A 22,244-nucleotide genomic window follows, 5' to 3' on the forward strand; every position below is an offset into this window, starting at 1 on the left:
CATTCTTCACACACAATTCCCGCATTCTCTCTATTCCTTTGCCTCGTTTTGCGTGCCGATTGTACCCCGAAGCCCCGGTAATATTCCCGAGCCCCGAAGCGAGATCAGAAGCCCTGAGAATCCCGAAGAGCGTTATTCCCGAGCCGAAGCCCTGCCCGGGAGGAGCCGGTTTTTGTGAAGGTCTTCCAGATCTACGGAGAGACGCTACTTCTATAAGTCGTAGTACTGTCGAATCATCTTCTGATCAAGTGAGTGTGTAGTTATTTTCTCTCCAACGCAATATTATGAAGTATTTAATATAAAATACGTGCTACGTGTACATATTTTGTGGTTATATGTGTGAATGTATATTCTCTATGAAATACGTGTTATGTGTGTATGCCTCATCTGTTATGTGGAATATGTATTGATTAAAGCATGCTATACAGGTTTTTAAACAATGTATAAAAATGTATATTTTTATCTACTAATATGTTGGGTAGAACATGGGTAGATAATTGGTGTGAAATAAACAGATGAGAGGCCTCGGTGTTATTGGTGTTATTCTAGTCATTCAGCAGAGTATGGATGACGACCACAGACTATTCTAGACTGTCCTGTGGAACACTAGCAGGCTCATTACCTGTAGGTGTTGTGAACGACGTGTTCACCGGTGTACTCTATCCCCCACATGGTTGCCTTTAGGGCACTTATTGTTGAGGAAGCCCCTCTGCAGTAATGTTCGTCCCGATGAAAATCCTGAAATAAGTTCCTTATAGTAGACGTTATTTTTAGGAACGTAAGGTGAGGATAACGGGAATGGGTAATCGGGTTTATTGTTGATTGATAAAATTAAATATAATTATTGTGGGTTTGAAAACCTTATATGCTCACCAGGCTCCCAAGCCTGATCCACTCAGTTTAATTGTATTACAGGAAGTGGTGCAAGAGCTTAAGATGGGCGAATCATCAAGTCATTTTTGTTTACAAGTCTGCATATGTATATATTTGTTGAATGACTTGTAATATAATCGTTTATGGTTTGTGATCTGTATCGGAACATGACATCCCGACTTTTGATTATGAAATGAAATCATATTTCTATATGAAATGTTTTGATAAATATCTATTTTATCATGTTTTGTTTTTGGGAACAAATTCCGCATCTCTTTTAAAAATCAAATGGATTTACTCTGAAAATGTTTTAAAAAGCATAAATGAAATCGGTCTTTTCTGGCGAGATTATGGGGATGTCACATATTAAAGTCAAGAAAAGTTTTTGGGGTGGTTATTTAATTTTGGTTTAATATTCTCTAAGAAATTTATATGTTTTAATAAGTATGATTCAGAGACAAGACAAGTGATTGGTTGGATTAGCGTAAAATGTACAGATAAAGACGTAAGTCATGGTGCCGGACAACAATCATCGTTGGGACGATTCCCCTCTGTTTATCGTTATTAAAACAAGTAAGTTTTCTTATAGAAATTTAAAGCAAAATTTATTAAATTTGACTAAATTTTCAGGCATACTATCCAAAAAAAATATATTCCTGGTAAAAATATCAACAATGAACAAAATTATGATGATAATCAAATAAATTCTATTGAAGAAAACCGTTAATAACATAGAACAAATTTCGAATAATTGGACAATAACTAAAGCTAATGTTAATAGAATATATAGAATATGAACTTTTAATTATTTTCAAGGTTACTCTATTAAAATAACAGAACAAAGTTTGTTTATTGGTTAAACCAACAAAATTTACATTTGTTATCACCACGATCTATTCTAGAGAATGAACGAAATATAAATTTTTATATATCGGTTTAGTACAAACTACTATCAAATCTCTATTTAGAAAATGAAGATGTGGTGGTGGACACCGAAGAAAGGATCTGCGATGTCGTACTCACCGGAGAACAGCAGTGGAAGCGGTGATATTAATAAAACCACCAAAACCACCAATTAACTTACAAATTTGTTAGAAGAGTAATTGAAAGAGAGGGGAACGAATGGAGCATCTACCATCGTGTAAATGCCGGAAAAACCAAAGTTTCTCGTCAGAAAACGTAACTCTGGTGAAACAATCTAAGGTTAAAGTGGGGGCAAGGAGGAGAAGTGGAAAGGAGAATGGTGTTGTGGTGGTGGTCTTTGGAGAAATTGATGGAACTTAATCTTCGCCGGAAAATCGCAATTCAGATAAAAAAGCAAGTGGAATTGGCTATGTCACCTGTTCTGTGTTCTGAGATAGGATCGAGTGGTAAAGGGGACAACCCTTTAGCGCGACAGCATCTTTGCGCGATCGAGAGGTAATCGGGGCGCCGAATTGGAGGGAATGTACGCAGACTTTTTTTCGTGACTATTAGTGACGACGGAATCACTTCTATTTCCAGGGGCGGATGCAGAATTTCATAGTAGGGGTTGCACGAGAAGATTAGGGGTTGCACAATAGTAGAAAAAATAAAAATTTTAAAAAATTTCGAAAATTTTTCCACGGCGGCCGGAAAATTTAGGGGTTGCCGGTGCCACCCCGGAACCCCCCTAAATCCGCCCCTGTCTATTTCCGACACTCCTATTGGTTATGTACGAAGGACCCCTGCCCATTGGATATATCAATGCAAAAAGGAGCGGCCAAGACTAACTCTAGGCAAATTCACATGTATCGCCAATGGACACCATTTGCGACGCTGCATTTAGTGGTGACCTGAACCCTAAAAGACGAGGAGAACACGTGTTGTCTCTGAAACTATGTGTCGTCGCTAATATGGTGGTCCTGGTCATATTTATTGTAGTGTTCTTCCTATTATCCTTCTATGAATCCATGTTAAATAATAAAGTGTATTAAAGTATTACTCATTTAATTAAATTTATGAATCCATGTTAGATAATAAAGTGTATTAAAATATTATTAATTTAATTAAACATGGAACGTAAGTATTTTAAGTATTTAAAGTGGTGGGTAGAATGATGAGTAGAAAACAAATTTCAAGTTTTCTTAATCTATAAATAACAGCCTAATTATAGGTATTAAATTAACTAATTCCCACATTACATGCATTCTTCCAGTTATTGTGGCGGGCAGAATTGGTCCCTACATTATATTATATATAAACTGGTGGTTATCATTTATCAATAATTGATTCACTATCTCTATTCTAACAAGAAAAGATACGCCCCTTCTTGTTATTTCTCTCAAACGAAGGATATACAATCATGAGCACACTAATCAATCATAATTTATTGGCAATCAAGTGAATATTCAAAGATAATCATATGGCATCTACTTCAAAACAATCTAGGAGTTTTCCGTAAGTATCTACGTCTATCTCTTTAACTCCATGAAGAATCTATTTTCTTCACAGTGATGTTGAAATCTCAACAGACGCATGATAATGGGCCACAATTGTATTATATATAATTCGACTTACGTACCCTTGGGATAATTTTTGGCACCTTGCATTTTCGCCAATTTATTTATTTATTTATTTATTTCTTTTGACATATGTGTACATATACAAAGTCAATTATTTTGAAATACATGCACCAACTACTATCATATATACCCAATATATATATATATATATATATATATATATATATATATATATATATATATATATATATATATATATATATATATATATATATATATATATATTCCATGCAATTGTTTTATGAATTGCCTCAAACACACACAAATTTAAGATCAACACTACAAGAAATGGGGCATTAGCGGCGACGCCTAGCATTAGCCGCTAATGCTAGGCGTCACCGCTAATAGTCACATAAAAGATATCCGCGCCAAACGAGCCTCATCCGTTCGATTTGTTTTCAATTGTTTATTTAAATTATAATTAATCTAACTATGATATATTTAATTGTTTATTTAAATTATATTTAGTTGTTTATTTAAATTATAATTAATCTAACTTTTAATGTTAAATAGGACATCACTCGAATTGAAGCATTTCGTATGGCTAATATTGATCGTCAATGGGTATTTAGTAGTCCTGCAGTCGAGCAACAGTACGTAAATGGTTAATTTGTATTTTTATATAAGTGTTTATATCGTCAAGAGGTATTTATTAATCAAATTTTATGATATTTATCATTTTTTTTTAAATACAAAATATTTTACTCATTGAGATATGTCAACAAACTCAAGCTTCTTCACAAGCCAACGGTTTAACACCAAAGGATACACAAAATTGTTTTGAAAGAATATTGGGTGTTCGACGAGGCCACATCAGAAGAATCGGGCGTAAACCTTCTACAGTTGTGTCGATGTACGATCAGGAACAACCGCTGACATAGCCACCGCCACAATCACAGGTGAGAATACTATTTAATTTTGGTAATTGTTTCAAATGTTGGTAATTGTTGGTTTAGTAATAGTTTCAAATATTGGTAATTGTTAGTTTGATAATAATTTATATGTTGGTAATTGTTAGTTTGGTTATAGTTTGATATATTGGTATTTTGTAGTTTGGTAATTGTTAGTTTATGAAAGTTCAATGTTATTATGTGTAGTTTGATAATGGTTAGTATATGAAAGTACATTGCTATAATGGTATTTTTGTAGTTTGGTAATTGCTAGTTGTAGTACAATGCCATAATGTGTTATATGCAATATGTGTAATTTGGTAATTGTTAGTTTATGTGGAATGTATATTTTGTATATAGAATGTTATCATGTTGGTTTAACTTATAAGACTATGTTGTTTATGCAGGAACGGACCCAAGATTTTGTAGTAGGTGTTGCCGGTCCGTAATAGGTGTTGCCGATCCATAGTAGGCGTTTCCGGTGGCATATTTTATAGTAGAAAAAAGAAAAAAAACTCGAAAATTTTGCACTACGTCGGGAAAAACTAGGTGTTGTCGGTGCCACCGTTGGCACCATACTAGATCCATCCATGTGTTTATTTGTAGTTGGAAATGCTTCAAACAATGTTAAAAGATCCAGAATGTAATGTCACATTGAAGATTGGTTTCGTTCGTTGCCACAACGAAATGAACCCAACATTGATGACGAGTAGCTAGTTGTAGGATAATTATATGCTTTGTTTGTGTAAGTATTTTGGACTAGTATTTTCGATATTTTGTATTATGTTAAATTGGATGAGTATTTTAAATGGATGTTGGATTAATATTTTGGAATGGAATGGTGGGATTAGCTTAATTAATATCATAATAGTTTTATACTTTTTATGTAGTTTTTTTAAATTTTAAATGCGAAATAATAAAAAAAATAAATAAATACCAATACCGGCGACGTCTTTAGTGACGACAACCAATTATTAGCGGCGACATCCTATTTTTAGCGGCGACACGCCTTTAGCGGCGATCACTGTTATTAACGGCGACATTTAAATTATCAGCGACGACGTTTTAGCGACGACACGTCGCCGCCATAGTATTAGCGGCTACATATGTCGCTTTTAGCGGCGACGGCTGTCGCCGGTAATACTTTATTTTCTTGTAGTGCAACCCCATATATATAATGCAACGTTGTATAAAAAAATTAGCAAACTAAAAAGAACAAAAGGAAACAAGTAAACTATTGAGTATAATAGAGATTTCATATGTCACAAGAAGATTTATAATGTAAACTTTTTTATTAATTGCAGCAGCCGTACACACTACACCCGATTATTTCTTACATATTTGTACTAATAAATTATAAATGCTAAACAACACGACCATTCAGACTCCATGCATGTACTGATAGTTTAACACTTCCGTTTAAGGTAAACACGCTCCATTCCAAGTTTACCCTTTAACTGATTGAAAGTCTCCACTTGTAATGCCTTATTTCTCATATAAAAAAATTAGAACACTAAAAAGACTGAAAGGAAATTAGAGAAAACGAACTTAATAATGAAGCACGACAATATTATATTCAATAGTAGACGAAGACTCATTACGAAAAGTGGCAATACCACGTGCTAGTCGGAAAACGCCAGTACCACCAACAACAGACATTTCCCGAAACTGATTCCGGATAGGATTTGTACCAAAAACCTGTAGAGTGCTACCATTGAACTTCCCTTGTGTAAACACAAAGTTCATGTTCATAAGAAACCCTGGTTGTTCCAAAGACGCTGAACCAGAAAACCCTTGGCCCTTTCCAATCCTCAAGGACTGTGGATCCCGCTCAACGGTCATAGGTTGGTCAAACATGAAGGTTAGGCCAAACCCGGTGATGCTGGTCGACGTGATGTTTGACTGGAATATTGGATACGCAGTTTGACCTGGCCCGGATAGGGCGTCGTGAAAATAAAAATGTAGGTTTGTCACCTTTTGTTTTTTGAGTGTTAACTCTTCCTTGAACCATGTTTGCACTGCTTTTGGCCCTTCAGAAACGCTTTGAACCAATGGGAATGCTATGAGAATTGTGGATAGCATCAACATCACCTGCTCTTGCTTCATTTTATATCAGAAATCTCAACCCTCAACAAAAAGAAATTTGGGATTGAAGGTGATTTGGAGTTAAAAGTGGGGTCTCTGAAAGGTAAAAGATGGAAACTTGAAGAGAAAGTGGGACAGTTAACACTCGAAACTTGTTTTTTTATAGAAGCAAGTGGAGGGTAGAATTTATGCTGATGCAACATCATTGTTGAATATTACTTTCTTAAAAGTGTGGTTAGATTTTGAATATTTACAGTTTTCTTTGGGGCATATTGTGGGGGGTAGTATATTTTAGAATAGGTTTTTTGTGGACGAAAGGAATCTAGGTGTAAAAGTGGAGATTTTACGTATTTTTCATACTTCATTCTATTCCATCACTAAAATTATAGTGGTGTATGGATGGTTTGGGTCTGTTTGTGGCCAATACCAAATCATAATTAGGGGTTAAACAAAAACAACGGAAAAAATCTTATCATTAAAATTTAAAATCTAAAACAGAAAAAATGCTAGAAAAATCCTTCTGCTGTTCGGCTGCTCCTTGGATTTGATCTTGGCTGACTTTTGACTTCTGTCTTTTGTTAGCATAGAAACTAAAAAAACAAAGAAGCCCTCGATTTGCTTTCGTATTTGGACTATGACAAATATAATATTTGAAACTGATTATGGACCCACAAGAGGTTTTTACGAAAACGGCTGAAAATGTATTTACCTACCGGTATTTTAAATTTTGTTTATAATTAAATAAAAAAGCCGCCTTCTCAATGACGAAATTTCCTGTAGCCGCCCTGCGTCATTTTTTTTTTCGTTCAAATGTCCTATGTTTCATTTACTCCACGTTAGTTTTGTATATACGAAGTTTGTTAGTTTAATGACTTGGGTTTTCTTCTTTGTATATTCTTGTAATAAAAATGTTAGTAGCAAACATTGTGGCTATAGCTCGAGTTGGACTCAATTCCTTTAAACCAATTTGCCGTCTATGACGATGGTACAACAACCTTAACAGTGTGTACTGCCGGATATATTCATTTGCCTGAAAAAATCGTCAAAAACAGGTGTACGATGAAGGTAGAGGAAGTAGAGTATTTTTATTCGTATGTTAAATGACACAGTGAAAGTCTCATTTTATAGTTGAACATGTAACGAAAACAAATTAATTTGCGATACAAAATTGATTGAGGCATTAAATATTTAATAATGAATCAGTTACAAAATTCAAATTAGGGGCCACAACCATCAACTTTAGCAAAAACGAGAGCTGGGCGAGCCCAGGTTTTCGGAGCTGCATTTGCATATGCAGTTTGCGCCCATGCGCAAGTTAATTAAATATACAACATATGTATATAATTATATATGTCCAAATTTAGTAAAAATATAAATATATATACTAAATTTTCCATCAATCCCCCACATGAATGTAGAGCGATCTCTGCACATGAAATTTCCAGACGAAATTTTCAACAATTAAATCCTGCATAGGATGGGTAAGTATTACCCTTTGAACCATCTCTTAAGAATTACAATTAATCTCCTAGGAGTCAATAGATGTTGATGTCTTTGAACTAAGATGCCATTTATGTAGCCGACAGTGTAATTCTCACAGGACTCTCCCTGACAAGATCATATCCTCATAGACGTGTTTGTTTTGGTCATGAACACTATCCTGGTTCTGCAAGAGCTTTAGGAATTGTGCCCCCATAATTCCCTTCGAAGCGACCCCACTTTTTTCTCACAAAGATGATTCCAAGAATCATTAAAAGCCATACGTTTAGGTTAATTTAGTCACTATAATTAAGAATGGACTAGAAAGAAATGTTCACTCCCCCCCCCCCACCACCACCACAGTGACCCGCCGCACTTATACAACTAGGTTGTCCTTATGAACCCCCAAATCATGGAATCTCTACTTTACTGGGTAAGGTTTCTTTCGTATGAATTTATTCATTCATGGGCTTTAGTCACATTCCTCTTGACTACTTATAAACTACATCTCTACTCAAGCCTTTTGTAAGCAGATCCGCAATGTTATCATTTGACTTCATCCAGTTAATCGTGATAACCCTTGTAGAGATTAGTTATCATATTGTTTTATGTATACATCTAATGTGCCTTGATTTCCCATTATACATTGTACTTTGAGCTCTACTAATTGCAGATTGGCTGTCACAATGTATGCATATGGCCGTTACCGGTTTAGGCCATTCGGGAATGTCCTTTACAAATTGACGTAGCCACTCCGCCACTTCAACACAAATATCCAAGGCGATAAATTTAGATTCCATCGTAGATCTGGATATACCTGTTTGCTTGGATGATTTCCAGGATACAAAAACACCTCTAAATATAAACACATATCCACTTATAGTTCTGAAATCTTTTATGTCAGATATCCAATTTGCATCAATGTATCCTTCGATAATTGTTGGATGTTTGCCATAGTGTAGCCCATATTCTTGCATGTATCTCACATACCTTAGGAGCCTAGTAATACTCTTCCGGTGTTCAAAGTTGGGTTTACTATTATATCTACTTAGTATTCTCACAGCATATGCTAAATCAGATCTGGTATAACTCATTACATACTTCAGACTACCAATAATTCTTGAATATTCCACTTGATTAACACCATCACCCTTATTTTTACGTGCATGTTAACTTGTGTCTATTGGAGTTCTAGTTATGCTAGTATCTCCCTTAGCAATTTTTTCAAGAATCATATCCACACAATGTGTTTGCCTTAAAATCAAACCACTTTGGGTTCTTGTGAACTTGAGTCCAAGAATCACATCCGCTAAACACATATCTTTCATGTCGAACCTGGATTTCAACATATCATTCATGGATCTTATCATCTTGTCATCACTACCAATGATAAGCATATCATCAACATATAAACACAAAATGACATAAGCATGAGTGATGTTTTTCACATAGATACACTTATCATACTCATTGATTCTAAAGCCACTTTCCATATTGACTTGATCAAACTTTTGATGCCATTGTTTTGGAGCTTGTTTTAATCCATATAGAGATTTAACAAGTTTACAAACCTTGTTCTCCTGTCCTGAGGCAATGAATCCCTCAGGTTGCTCCTTATAAATTTCTTCCATCTCCCCATTTAGGAAAGCAGTTTTCACAACCAGTTGATGAACTTGCAGTTTTCTAATTGTTGTAATGGCAAAAACTAACCTAATGGATGTTATCCACGTTAGCAACGAATATGTATCAAAGTAATCTAGACCTTCCTTTTGTCTATAACCTTTGATTACTAGTCTTGCCTTGTATTTATCAGTACTTCCATCAGGTTTCATCTTTCTCTTAAAATTTCGACATTAACCCAGTGTCATACTACCTAGAGGTAGATCCACTAGTTCTCACGTATAATTTTGTAAGATAGATTCTACCTTATTTTTTATAGCTTCTTTCCATTGAGGTCCCTCAGAAGAAGTAACCATGTCTTAGTAGGTTTTAGGTTCACTTTCCACCACATAGGTGTAAAAATCATCACCAAATGATTTTTCAACTCTAGCCCTCTTACTTCTTTTGAGTTCTATATCTTCTTCCTCAGATTGAGCTTGTTCTTCCTCTCGAACAACTTCGATGTTTGGTAAAGATAGGATTTCAACCTCCTTGTTGAAACAAGGAAATACATCTTCAAAGAACGAAGCATTCCTTGATTCTATTATGGTATTCTTGTGTATTTAAGGATTCTTAGAATCATGCACAAGAAAACAATAAGCACTATTACTTTGTGCATACCCCATGAATACACAATTCACTGTTTTAGGACCTAACTTTTGTACCCTAGGCGATGGTACAACAACTTTAGCTAGGCACCCCACACTCGTAAGTACTTATACGATGGCTTTCTTTCCATCCAAAGTTCATATAGTGTTTCATTCTTTTCTTTACGAGGTATCTTATTTAGAAGATAGTTAGCCGACAAAATAGCTTCTCCCCATATTGACTAGTTTACACCTAAAGTAATTATCATGAATTTAACAATTTCTTTCAAGGTACAGTTCTTTCTTTCAACAATTCCATTGGATTGAGGTGAATAGGGTGATGTGAATTCATGACAAATTCCATTTTTCGCATTGAATTCAACATAAAGAGAAACATATTCTCCACCCCCTATCACTTCTAACTACTTTAATAATTCTCCTGTTGAGATGATTCTCAACTTCATTTTTGTACAAGACAAACTTGTCTATTACTTCATCTTTACTCTTAAGTAAATATATGTAACAATATTTCGTGCTATCATGGATAAATATGATAAAGTATTTTTTTTCCCACCTTGAGTGGGAATTAACTTTAAATCACACACATCAGTGTGGATTAAATCAAGAGGTTTGGTGTTTCTTTTGATTTTTTGGAAATATAATCTATTTTGTTTGGCTTCAACACATATGGGGAATTTTTGACTTGAGTCAATATTAAGTTTTGGTATATAGTCTAGTTTAATGAATCATTTAATAGAATCGTAATTTACATGTCCTAAGAGACCATGCCAACCATTTGAACACTCAAGCAAATAAGCAGAACTAGAACTTTCTTTATTCATTTTATTTGTCACCATTACATTCAATTTGAACATGTCATTCAAGGCATATCCTTTCCTTACAAACATACCATTCTAGGACAAAACAAACTTGTTCGACTCAAACACAAGCTTAAAACAAAACTGATTCAACAAAACACCCGACAATAGATTCTTACGAACTTCAGGTACATACAAAGCATACCTAAGTTTCACATATTTCCCCGAAGTAATTTTTAGAACGACATCACCAACACCTTTGATATCTGCGATAGCTACATTTCCCATGTAAAGCTTTTCACCGTCTTCAACTTCCTTATAGGTGTTGAAAACACTCTTATAATGACACACATGAAGAGTAGCCCTCATGTCAATCCACTACTCCTTTGAATTTGTATTCATGAGATTCACCTCAGAGACCATAGTTGTGAGATCAATTACCATGGCCACCAACTCTGTGTTATCTATCACCATGTTTTCTTGACGGTTTTCTTGCTTAGTATGTGGGAACTCCAAAGCCTTGTGACCCGGTTGGCCACAATTGTAGCACTTGAACTTCTTATTGAAAGTTCCTACCTTTGGGCCTAAGTTTTTGCCTTTTTCTTTCCCTTTCTGAGGTCACTTTCCTTTGATCTTGGAAGTTTGACTAGCTTCCACCATATAAATCTTAGAAGATTCAACTTCACCGCCTTTCTTCAAAACCATTCGACTGTCTTCTTTAATGCGAAGACACACCACCAGTTCCTTTATAGACATCTCCTTTCGCTTATGCTTCAGGTAGTTTTTGAAGTCTATCCAATGGGGAGGAAGATTTTCAACCATCTATGCAACTTGGAAAGTCTCATTAAGGTCCATCCCGTTAACATTGTTATCGTGCATAATGACCTGAACGTCTTGGACTTGACTCATAACAGATTTTGAGTCAACCATTTTGTATTCCAAGAACTTAGCAATAACATGCTTCTTGGTACCAACATCTTCTATCTTATACTTCCTTTCCTAAGACTCCCATAGTTCCTTATTAGTTGCAACTTTACAATATACATTATAAAGTGCATTAGTTAGCCCATTCAACACATAGTTGCGGCACATAAATCCCGAGTGCTTCCGTGCATCCACTACATTCACAAATTGAAAATAAACTTGCCCCTCAACAATTACAGGTGTAGTTTCTATTAGGAATTGAGACAAGTTCAAAGTGGTCAAGTATAATAGCATCTTCTGCTGCCACCTCTTGAAGTTCAGACCAAAATAATTTTAAGATCGCTCAGGATGATTACCCATGATGTTTAGAACAGGTGCATTTGGGTTCACAGCAGGGGTACCAACAGTAGCTGGAGTTCCAATAGCAATTGTAGTTTCAATCATTCTGAAAGAACTGAAATCACAGTTAAATTGATTATAAGAAAAATTGACACATAATGGATTTAGAATAAGAAGAAGAACAACAAAAAAGGCGAAAGATTTTGAACAAAGAAAAATCTATTTGAGACTATCAGTGTAGGAGTTTGTTTTTCTTCTTTATATATTCATGTATTAAAAAAATCAGTAGTAAATGTACTGGCTGAGGCTAGATTTGGACTTGATTTCCTTAAACAAATTTGTCGTCTGCTACCAGTGTACAACAACCTTAACAGTGTGTATTGAGAATGAGAAAGAAGAAGAGTATTTTCATTTGTGTTCAATGAGACAGTGGAGGTCTCCTTTTATAGTTGAATGTCTAGCGGAAACAAATCAGTTCGTGATACAGAATTGATTGAGGAATTAAATGCCAATAAATGCCATTAAATATGTAATTAATGCATCCGTTACAAAATTCAAACTAGGGACCAAAACTGTCAAGTTTAGCAAAACAAGGGTTGCAGGAGCCTGAGTTTTCAAAATTGCATTCATCTGTACGTCCCACCCATGAGAAAGTTTGGTCATTTTAGTCTACGAAATCCGAGATCCCCCACCCCCTACGTGTGGGTAGGTTTTGAAGTAAAACCATAGACACAAGCTTGTAAGCCTTTCATCCATTCAACCTTATAAACCTAGTTGAGTTTAATCTTTCTACCAATATGAGACTCATTCCCACATTCCTCTATTTGCGAACTTTATTTCTCAAATACTCATCTTTGAGTATCAACATCTTATTAACATATACTCCATTTTTAACATATAATATATCGTTTCAATGTTCTCGCGGAGGAGAACACAAACCCACTTAAATTTAATTATATATACGACATATGTATATATTTATATATTTCCACAGTTAGTAAAAATATAAATATTTATACTAAATTTCCATCAAAACTTTCTATATATTCTTTTACTCCATAGGTTTATCGGGCCAATCGTGTCATGTCGTGCGGGTTCATGTCATCTCGAAAAAAAAATAAACGTCTAAGAATTGCTTGATGTAAGAATATTGAGGCTTTGAGAATGTGTAATTTCTCATTCATGCATCGTTGTACACTGGAGGCTTATATCACTACTACAAAAATGGACTTTTGTCACTCGACGCCGTAAACGAGTAGTCGCTCATACAATATTTTAAGGTGCTGAATGTCTCCATCGTGTCGCTATTCGAAACGGTATTGCCACACCTTCTAATAATTAAGTAGCTGAAGTGAATTGAAAGATTTTGACGAAACGTTCTGCCAATTATTAATTTGGAGGCGTGAGTATCGAATATTAAGTTCGACGCATTAGTTACTTTATACATAAAAAAAAGTGACAAATATACCTGAGTAAAAAAAAAAATTGTCCAAATGTCATAAATCGTCACATGAAGTAAATGTTTATGTCGCTAACTCATAAACTGGAGTTTGTCTCACAAGATTTTTTTGTAGCAAAAAATCGGTGCATATGGTCTCATAACTCTAAGTGTGACTGAGGTTGAATGTGTGTTATAGCTTGCCTACCGTTTATGTGTATGGTCACTTGTTATTTCAAAGTGGTTGTATGGATTTCGAATACCACACAATATCACAAAGGTTTATCAAAAGATTTTTATTAGTCACATGGCAAAAGATTCATGTAGCTATTATTTAGAGCAAAAATGATGAAAACGTGTTAATCATTAAGTTTGATATTAGTTACATTGACTGTTATTGTTTGTAAATTAAGTGACAATATATTTATAATTTTAAATGTTTATCCATATTATATATATATATATATACTATATGCAATGAACTTTTGCAGAAATGGTATGGTCAAATGCTTGTTACTAAATGGTAATGTAAAAGCGATGTTATGACATGGAACATACTTATATATGTAGTAATTTGCAAGGTTAATATACTATAATAATTGGCAATGTACTATAAAATATGGAAGATGTACAAAGTTACAAATTATCAGTCTATACAATTATCGAAATTTATGCATCAATAAAAAGTAACTAAAAATGGATAACAAGAGTCAATGAAGGAAGCTCAAACAACCCTTGGTCATGATTTCGATGTGATGGATGGATAATAGGTCATAACAAAACATAGAAACTTTATTATAGTTATTAACAAATTAACAACCTAGACAAAAATAAATACACCCATTGTCAATAAACTAACTTACACTAAATTAACATTTATGACCGAATTGATAATTATTAAACATGAATTAAATTTAACTAACATTATATAAACAATATTTAAAGTCATTAATACTTAATAATAAAAACTATTTCTATTTTTGTCTTCTAATATATATGCATCCATTTATATATATATATATATATATATATATATATATATATATATATATATATATATATATAATCCAAAGAGGATTCACAACATTTACAAAATACTAACGTCTAGTTTAAACTAATTTCCTAACAAACCTACAAAGACCACCGTACTCTACATGCCAACGATACACTTTGCAATACCTTTGTGGGTCCTTATCCTTATATTTTCCATCCAGAAATGCCTCTTTAACAGAATGACCTTCCTATTCACATTGTAATGTGATGTTATCCATTGTAAGTTTATGAATAACCTCTACACTCCTCAAAACTCCCAAGGCACCGTCAGCATAAACTTTGTACTCACCAATGTCTAGACTACACCAATAGAAATACTCATCAAGTAGTTGTTTGCCTACAAGTACACATTAAAAGAAACTATGAATCTGATGTATTAGTTTGAATAAGTATTGTGAATGATACAACATAACACTAAATATTCTAATATCTAGTCTTTGACATTAATACTAAAATTAAAGATTTATGAGGCCAATACATTCTATAACCTATAAACATGTATTAATCAACTATATAGAAACTGTGATGTACACATTATACATAAGTTCATCAAACCCAAGAGGCCCTCTTGATATGTGGATCATCCCAAGAAAATAAATTGCCTCGTGGTGATCCTTTTCTCCTGCATCACACAACAAACTCATTCCCAAATCAAAATTGTTGTTACAGAAGTACTCCTCCTGTTAATAGATAAAAACAGTACCAATATTAAGACCAATGACACTAAAAATAAATTAAATCAAATTACATAAAATTACTCAAATTACACATACCACTCCTTGTCTATACATAACATCAATGTTTTTATGCGTTGCATATTCATGTATAAATACATCAGCCTTAAGATCTTTGGGACCCATCCCTTCAAACATGTGGATGAATGCTTCTTTATACATTTCACTTTCTTCCCCCGCTACATAAAACTTTTTTGAACTTTAGAAATTAAAATATACAGTTAATAACTAATAAATCAATTTATATTTCATCAAATATACATTCATAAGTTAATGCTTATTGAGTATTTCCAAATTATTGTAGATATGATGTTTTTCCACATTCTGACCCTAGCATTACAATATTCCGAGTCAAAATCTCTACTTGTAGATCATCTCACGAATTACAACATTTTGTATTTGACATTCTACTTACAAAATACACATTGCATAAGTTGATATCATTTTTTAAGAAAAAACGGGCGAATTGTGAAATACGATGTAACAGGGTAAGAAGAAAACCCTATTTTCATGCACTGATTGTGGACTAAGTACCAGTTTCAATAACATTGGGGAAATTTGATTTTGAGAGCGATACTCTATCAATGATTTTAGAGTTTTCTCTGATAGTCGGCAATTTGATCTTTGGGAAGATTGCACACGTTCGGAAGGGTCTCAAGAATTGAAACGAATTGATGGCTTCGAAAACATCATGCCGCCTAAAAGATGTTGAGTGCAAAAATATCAAATTACCCTTGAAATAATTTCATATATGTGTTTTGTAATGTTACTTTTGTCAAAACACATTATTAAAAAAAATTACATTTTTCAGTAAACAACCAGTGCAATTATCTATGTCGTATCAAGAATCCATTAATTAATGACAGAATGACCTAATCGTCCTTGTAAATACAATCATTAATGTTGGATTACAAAGAGTTTTTTTTTGTCAAAACAAATCAAGTTAAACTATATTTGTATTTTTTTTATCTTTATCAATTCCATATTTGCTTTTGAAATTGTTAATCAATATATGTTTGTAATATGAATCATAATAACAAATTATACAAGATTGACATAAAAATGTTAGAACAACATATAATAAAAAACAAAATAGAATTTAACAACATCAAAGGAACTAATCTAATGTTAGAAGAACACATATAGAATAAAAACCACTAGTTTTATATTAAAAATACATAAGTACTTAACAAAGTCTAAATATTAAAATGACAAAATATTAAAATAAAATTAAGATCTATTCTATCTATTAAGCTCATTACATTTCTTATTTATCATTTAAATCATGCTAAGATGGTCTTCAAGATATTTTAGTTCTTGTTTTACCACCTTGATTTCGTCATAAATATATTTGTATACAATGTTTTGATGAATCAAGTTAGTTGCCTCGATCCGTCTTTTCTTCTCCTCATGATTCTGTATGGAAGTATAAAGCCTTGCTTTGATAGCAATCACATGAATACATGAGTACGCATCATCGATACTTTTGGTGAGAGCAAGCCTCTTTACTTCATAAAAAATATCCGAAAATTTGTTAGCATTGTATGAAGAAGCCATTTGTTTGGAATGAAGTAAGATGCATAAGATGTGGTGGTAGAAAATATGCATATGTAGGGGATTTTATAGGATTAAAGGGCGGATACTGAAAGGTCTCTAGTAATTAATATACATGGGTATTAGTTGGAATATTAAATATACATAGATAATAAAATAATGTCATCTACTAGTTTTCTACCCACATTAACACACATATATAAGATAATAACAATTCATTTTGTAAACCATCTTCTCTAAATTCAATATTAATTAAAAAGTTACACTATATAAATGAAATTAATGTCTTATCTTGCATCAAACATAACCTTGAATGAAGATTTCATAGCCACCATTTGATAAGACTTAGAAAGTTTCGAATCAAGAATGAGTGCAGTGGAGGCTCTTCTCCGAATATTTTTGAATGACGAAGCAAAGATCAACAAAGTTCTAGATGCTTTATCGAATGAGGAAGTCTCCGACAATTTAACGGATGCATAATACGAGATATGTGTGGTGAAGTCAAACACGAGATATCAGAATCAACATTTAATAGATTATATAATAATTTTGGCTTGTGACATCAAGATGAACAAGGACTTCCTAAACATGGTTCTTCAATGATGTCAATTTAGGGTTGGAAATAATGTTATTTACTTTTAATCTATTTTTTATATGATCTTATTATGTGTGTAACTACATATGAATTTTTTTTGGGTCATGTAATAGATGAGAAATCGGATATGAAATGCTCATTACATATATATGGTTCAAATTGCCAAAAACAAGTTACGTTAAATTGTTTTATTATTTATTTTTTAAATCTATATTGTTTTTAAATTAACTAAATTAGAAATTGTACCATTTAGTATGATTAAGTTTCCTTGATGGATGTAAACTTTTTAATTCATTATGAAAAGGTTTGTTTTTATGTCCTTTTCAAATATATTGTTCAATATTTTGAACATTCTAAATTAAATAGCCACTACCACCCAATGAACATGACTAATGACCCAAATGTCATCTACAGGTCATACCATGACACTATAAGCAACCACCACAAGAACAATGACTCATACGTCATCCATGGGGCATACGATGATAATATAAGCAACTACCACATGACCAATGACACATATATCATCCGTGGGTCAAGCCATGACACTATAATCAACTACCACATCACGAATGACCCATATGTCATTCATGGGTCATACCAAGACACTATAATCAACTACCACATGACCAATGACCTATATGTTATCCATAGGTCATATCATGACACAATAAACATGACCAATGATCCATATATCATCCATGGGTCATACCATGACACTATAAGAAACTACCACCCAATGAACACTATCAATGACCCATATGTCATCCATTGGTCATACCCTGACACTATAAACAGCTACCACCCAACGAACGTAGCCAATGACCCCAATCTCATCCATAGGTGATACCATGATACTAAAAGCAACTACAACATGAACAATGACAAATATGTCATCCATTGGTCTTATCTTGACATAGTAAGCAACTACCACCCATTGAACATGATCACTAATCCATATGTCATCCATGGGTCTTATCATGGAACTATAAGCAACTACCACCCAACAACACTCGATTTATTATGTTTCCTTTTTGCCCTTTATATTTACTTTATTGCAATTTGGCCCTTCGAGTTAGTACACAGTGTGTACCACATGGTACGCTTAGCGTTCTAGTTGAGAAGCTAGTATGCGGGCGTACTACATTGTACGCTTACCCAATGACCATGACTAATGACCCAAATGTCATCCACAGGTCATACCATGACACTATAAGCAACTACCACAAGAAAAATGACTTATATGTCATCCATGGGTCATACGATGATAATATAAGCAACTATCACATGACCAATGACACATATGTCATCCGTGGGTGAAGCCATGACACTATAATCGACTACCACATCACCAATGACCCATATGTCATTAATGGGGGATACCAAGAAACTATAATCAACTACCACATGGCCAATGACCCATATGTCATCCATAGGACATACCATGACACAATATGCAACTACCACCCAATGCATGACCAATGATCCATATATCGTCCACGGGTCATACCATGACACTATAACCAACTACCACCCAATGAACACTATCAATGACCCATACGTCATACATAGGTCATACCTTGTCACTATAAACAACAACCACCCAATAAGCGTAGCCAATGACCCGTATCTCATTCGTAGGTCATACGATGATACTAAAAGCAACTACCACATGAACAATGACTAATATGTCATCCATTGGTCTTACCTTGACATAGTAAGCAACTACCAGCCATTAAACATGAACACTGATCCATATGTCTTACATGGGTCTTATCATGGCACAATAAGCAACTACCAGCCAACAACACTCGATTTGATTATGTTACTTTTTTTCCCTTTATATTTAGTTTACTGCAATTTGGCCCTTCGAGTTAGTATGCGGGGTGTACACATGGTACGCTAAGCGTGCTAGTTGAGAAGCTAGTATGCGGGGCATACCACGTTGTACGGTTACCCACTGAACATGACTAATGACCCAAATGCCATCCACATGTCATACCATAACACTATAAGCAACAACCACAAGAAAAATGACTTATATGTCCTCCATGGGTCATACGATGATAATATAAGCAACTACCACATGACCAATGACACATATATCATCCATGGGTGAAGCCCTGACACTATAATCCACTACCACATCACCAATGACCCATATGTCATTCATGGGTCATACCAAGACACTATAATCAACTACCACAAGGCTAATTACCCGTATGTCATCCATAGGCCATACCATGACACAATAAGCAAATACCACCCAATGAACATGACCAATGATCCATATATGCATCCATGGGTCATACCATGACACTATGTGCCACTATCACCCAATGAACACTATCAATGACCCATATGTCATCCATGGGTCATACCATGACACTATAAACAGCTACCACCCAATGAACGTAGCCAATGACCCTTATCTCATCCATAGGTCATACCATTATACTAAAAGCAACTGTCACATAAACAATGACCAATATGTCATCCATTGGCCTTACCTTGACATAGTAAGCAACTACCACCCGTTCAACATGATCACGGATCCATATGTCATCCATGGGTCTTATCATGACACTATAAGCAACTACCACCCAACAACACTCTATTTGATTATGTTTCCTTTTTCCATTTATATTTTGTTTATTGTAATTTGGCCCTTCGAGTTAGTACGTGGAGCATACCACATGATACGCTTAGCATGCTAGTTGAGAAGCTAGTATGCGGGGCGTACTACATTGTACGCTTACCCAATGAACATGACTAATGACCCAAATGTCATCCATAGGTCATACCATGACACTATAAGCAACAACCACTAGAACAATGACTTATATGTCATTCATGGGTCATACGATGATAATATAAGCAACTACCAGATGACCAATGACACATATATCATCCGTGGGTGAAGCCCTGACACTATAATCAACTACCACATCACCAATGACCCATATGTCATTCATGGTTCATACCAAGATACTATCATCAACTACCACAAGGCCAATAACCCATATCTCATCCATAGGTCATACCATGACACAATAAGCAACTACCATCCAATGAACATGACCAATGATCCATATATCATCCATGGGTCATACCTTGACACTATATGCCACTACCACCCAATAAACACTATCAATGACCCATATGTCATCCATGGGTCATACCATGACACTATAAACAACTACCACCCAATGAACGTAGCCAATGACCCTTATCTCATCCATAGTTCATACCATTATACTAAAAGCAACTACCACATAAACAATGACCACTATGTCATCCATTGGCCTTACCTTGACATAGTAAGCAACTACCACCTATTGAACATGATCAGGGATCCATATGTCATCCATGGGTCTTATCATGACACTATAATCAACAACCACCCAACAACACTCGATGTGATTATGTTTCCTTTTTGCCCTTTATATTTAGTTTATTGCAATTTGGCCCTTCGAGTTGGTACGCGGGGTGTACCACATGGTACGCTTAGCGTGCTAGTTGAGAAGCAAGTATGCGGGGCGTACCACATTGTATGCTTACCCAATGAACATGACTAATTACCTAAATGTCATCCACAGGTCATACCATGACACTATAAGCAACTAGCACAAGAAGAATGACTATATGTCATCTATGGGTCATGAAATGCTAATACAAGCAACTTCCACATGACGAATGACACATATATCATTCGTGGGTCAAGCCATGACGCTATAATCAACTACCACATCGCGAATGACCCATATGTCATTCATGGGTCATACCAAGACACTATAATCAACCAACACATGGCCAATGACTTATATGTAATCCATAGGTCATACCATGACACAATAAGCAGCTACCACCCAATGATCATGACCAATGATCCATATATCATCCATGGGTGATACCATGACACTATAAGCAACTACCACCCATGAACACTATCAATGACCCATATGTCATCCATTGGTCATACCCTGGCACTATAAACAGCTACCACCCAACGAACGTAGCCAATGACCCCTATCTCATACATAGGTGATACCATTATACTAAAAGAAACTACAACATGAACAATGACAAATATGTCATCCATTGGTCTTACCGTGATATAGTAAGCAACTACCACCCATTGAACATGATCATTGATCCATATGTCATCTATGGGTCTTATCATGGCACTATAAGCAACTACCACCCAACAACACTCAATTTGATTATGTTTCCTTTTTTCCCTTTATATTTAGTTTATTGTAATTTGGCCCTTCGAGTTAGTACGCGAAGCATGCCACATGATACACTTATCATGCTAGTTGAGAAGCTAGTATGCGGGGCGTACTACATTGTACGCTTACCTAATGGACATGACTAATGACCCAAATGTCATCTACAGGTCATAACATGAAACAATAAGCAATAACCACAAGAACAATGACTTATATGTCATCCATGGGTCATACGATGATAATATAAGCAACTACCACATGACCAATGACACATATATCATCCGTGGGTGAAGCCCTGACACTATAATCCACTACCACATCACCAATGACCCATATGTCATTCATGGGTCATACCAAGACACTATAATCAACTACCACAAGGCCAATTACCCATATGTCATCCATAGGCCATACCATGACACAATAAGCAACTACCACCGA

The 22,244-nt window shown here is 34.7% G+C and overlaps 1 pseudogene; it reads right to left on the minus strand.

The window, feature by feature from the left end:
• Positions 1-5,573: 5,573 nt before the first annotated feature.
• On the minus strand, positions 5,574-6,506 carry LOC145069314 (dirigent protein 22 pseudogene; annotated as a pseudogene).
• Positions 6,507-22,244: the final 15,738 nt, after the last annotated feature.

Source organism: Lactuca serriola, chromosome 8 (assembly GCF_051521515.1).
Source record: "Lactuca serriola cultivar US96UC23 chromosome 8, Lser_US96UC23_V15, whole genome shotgun sequence".
NCBI lineage: Eukaryota > Viridiplantae > Streptophyta > Magnoliopsida > Asterales > Asteraceae > Lactuca > Lactuca serriola.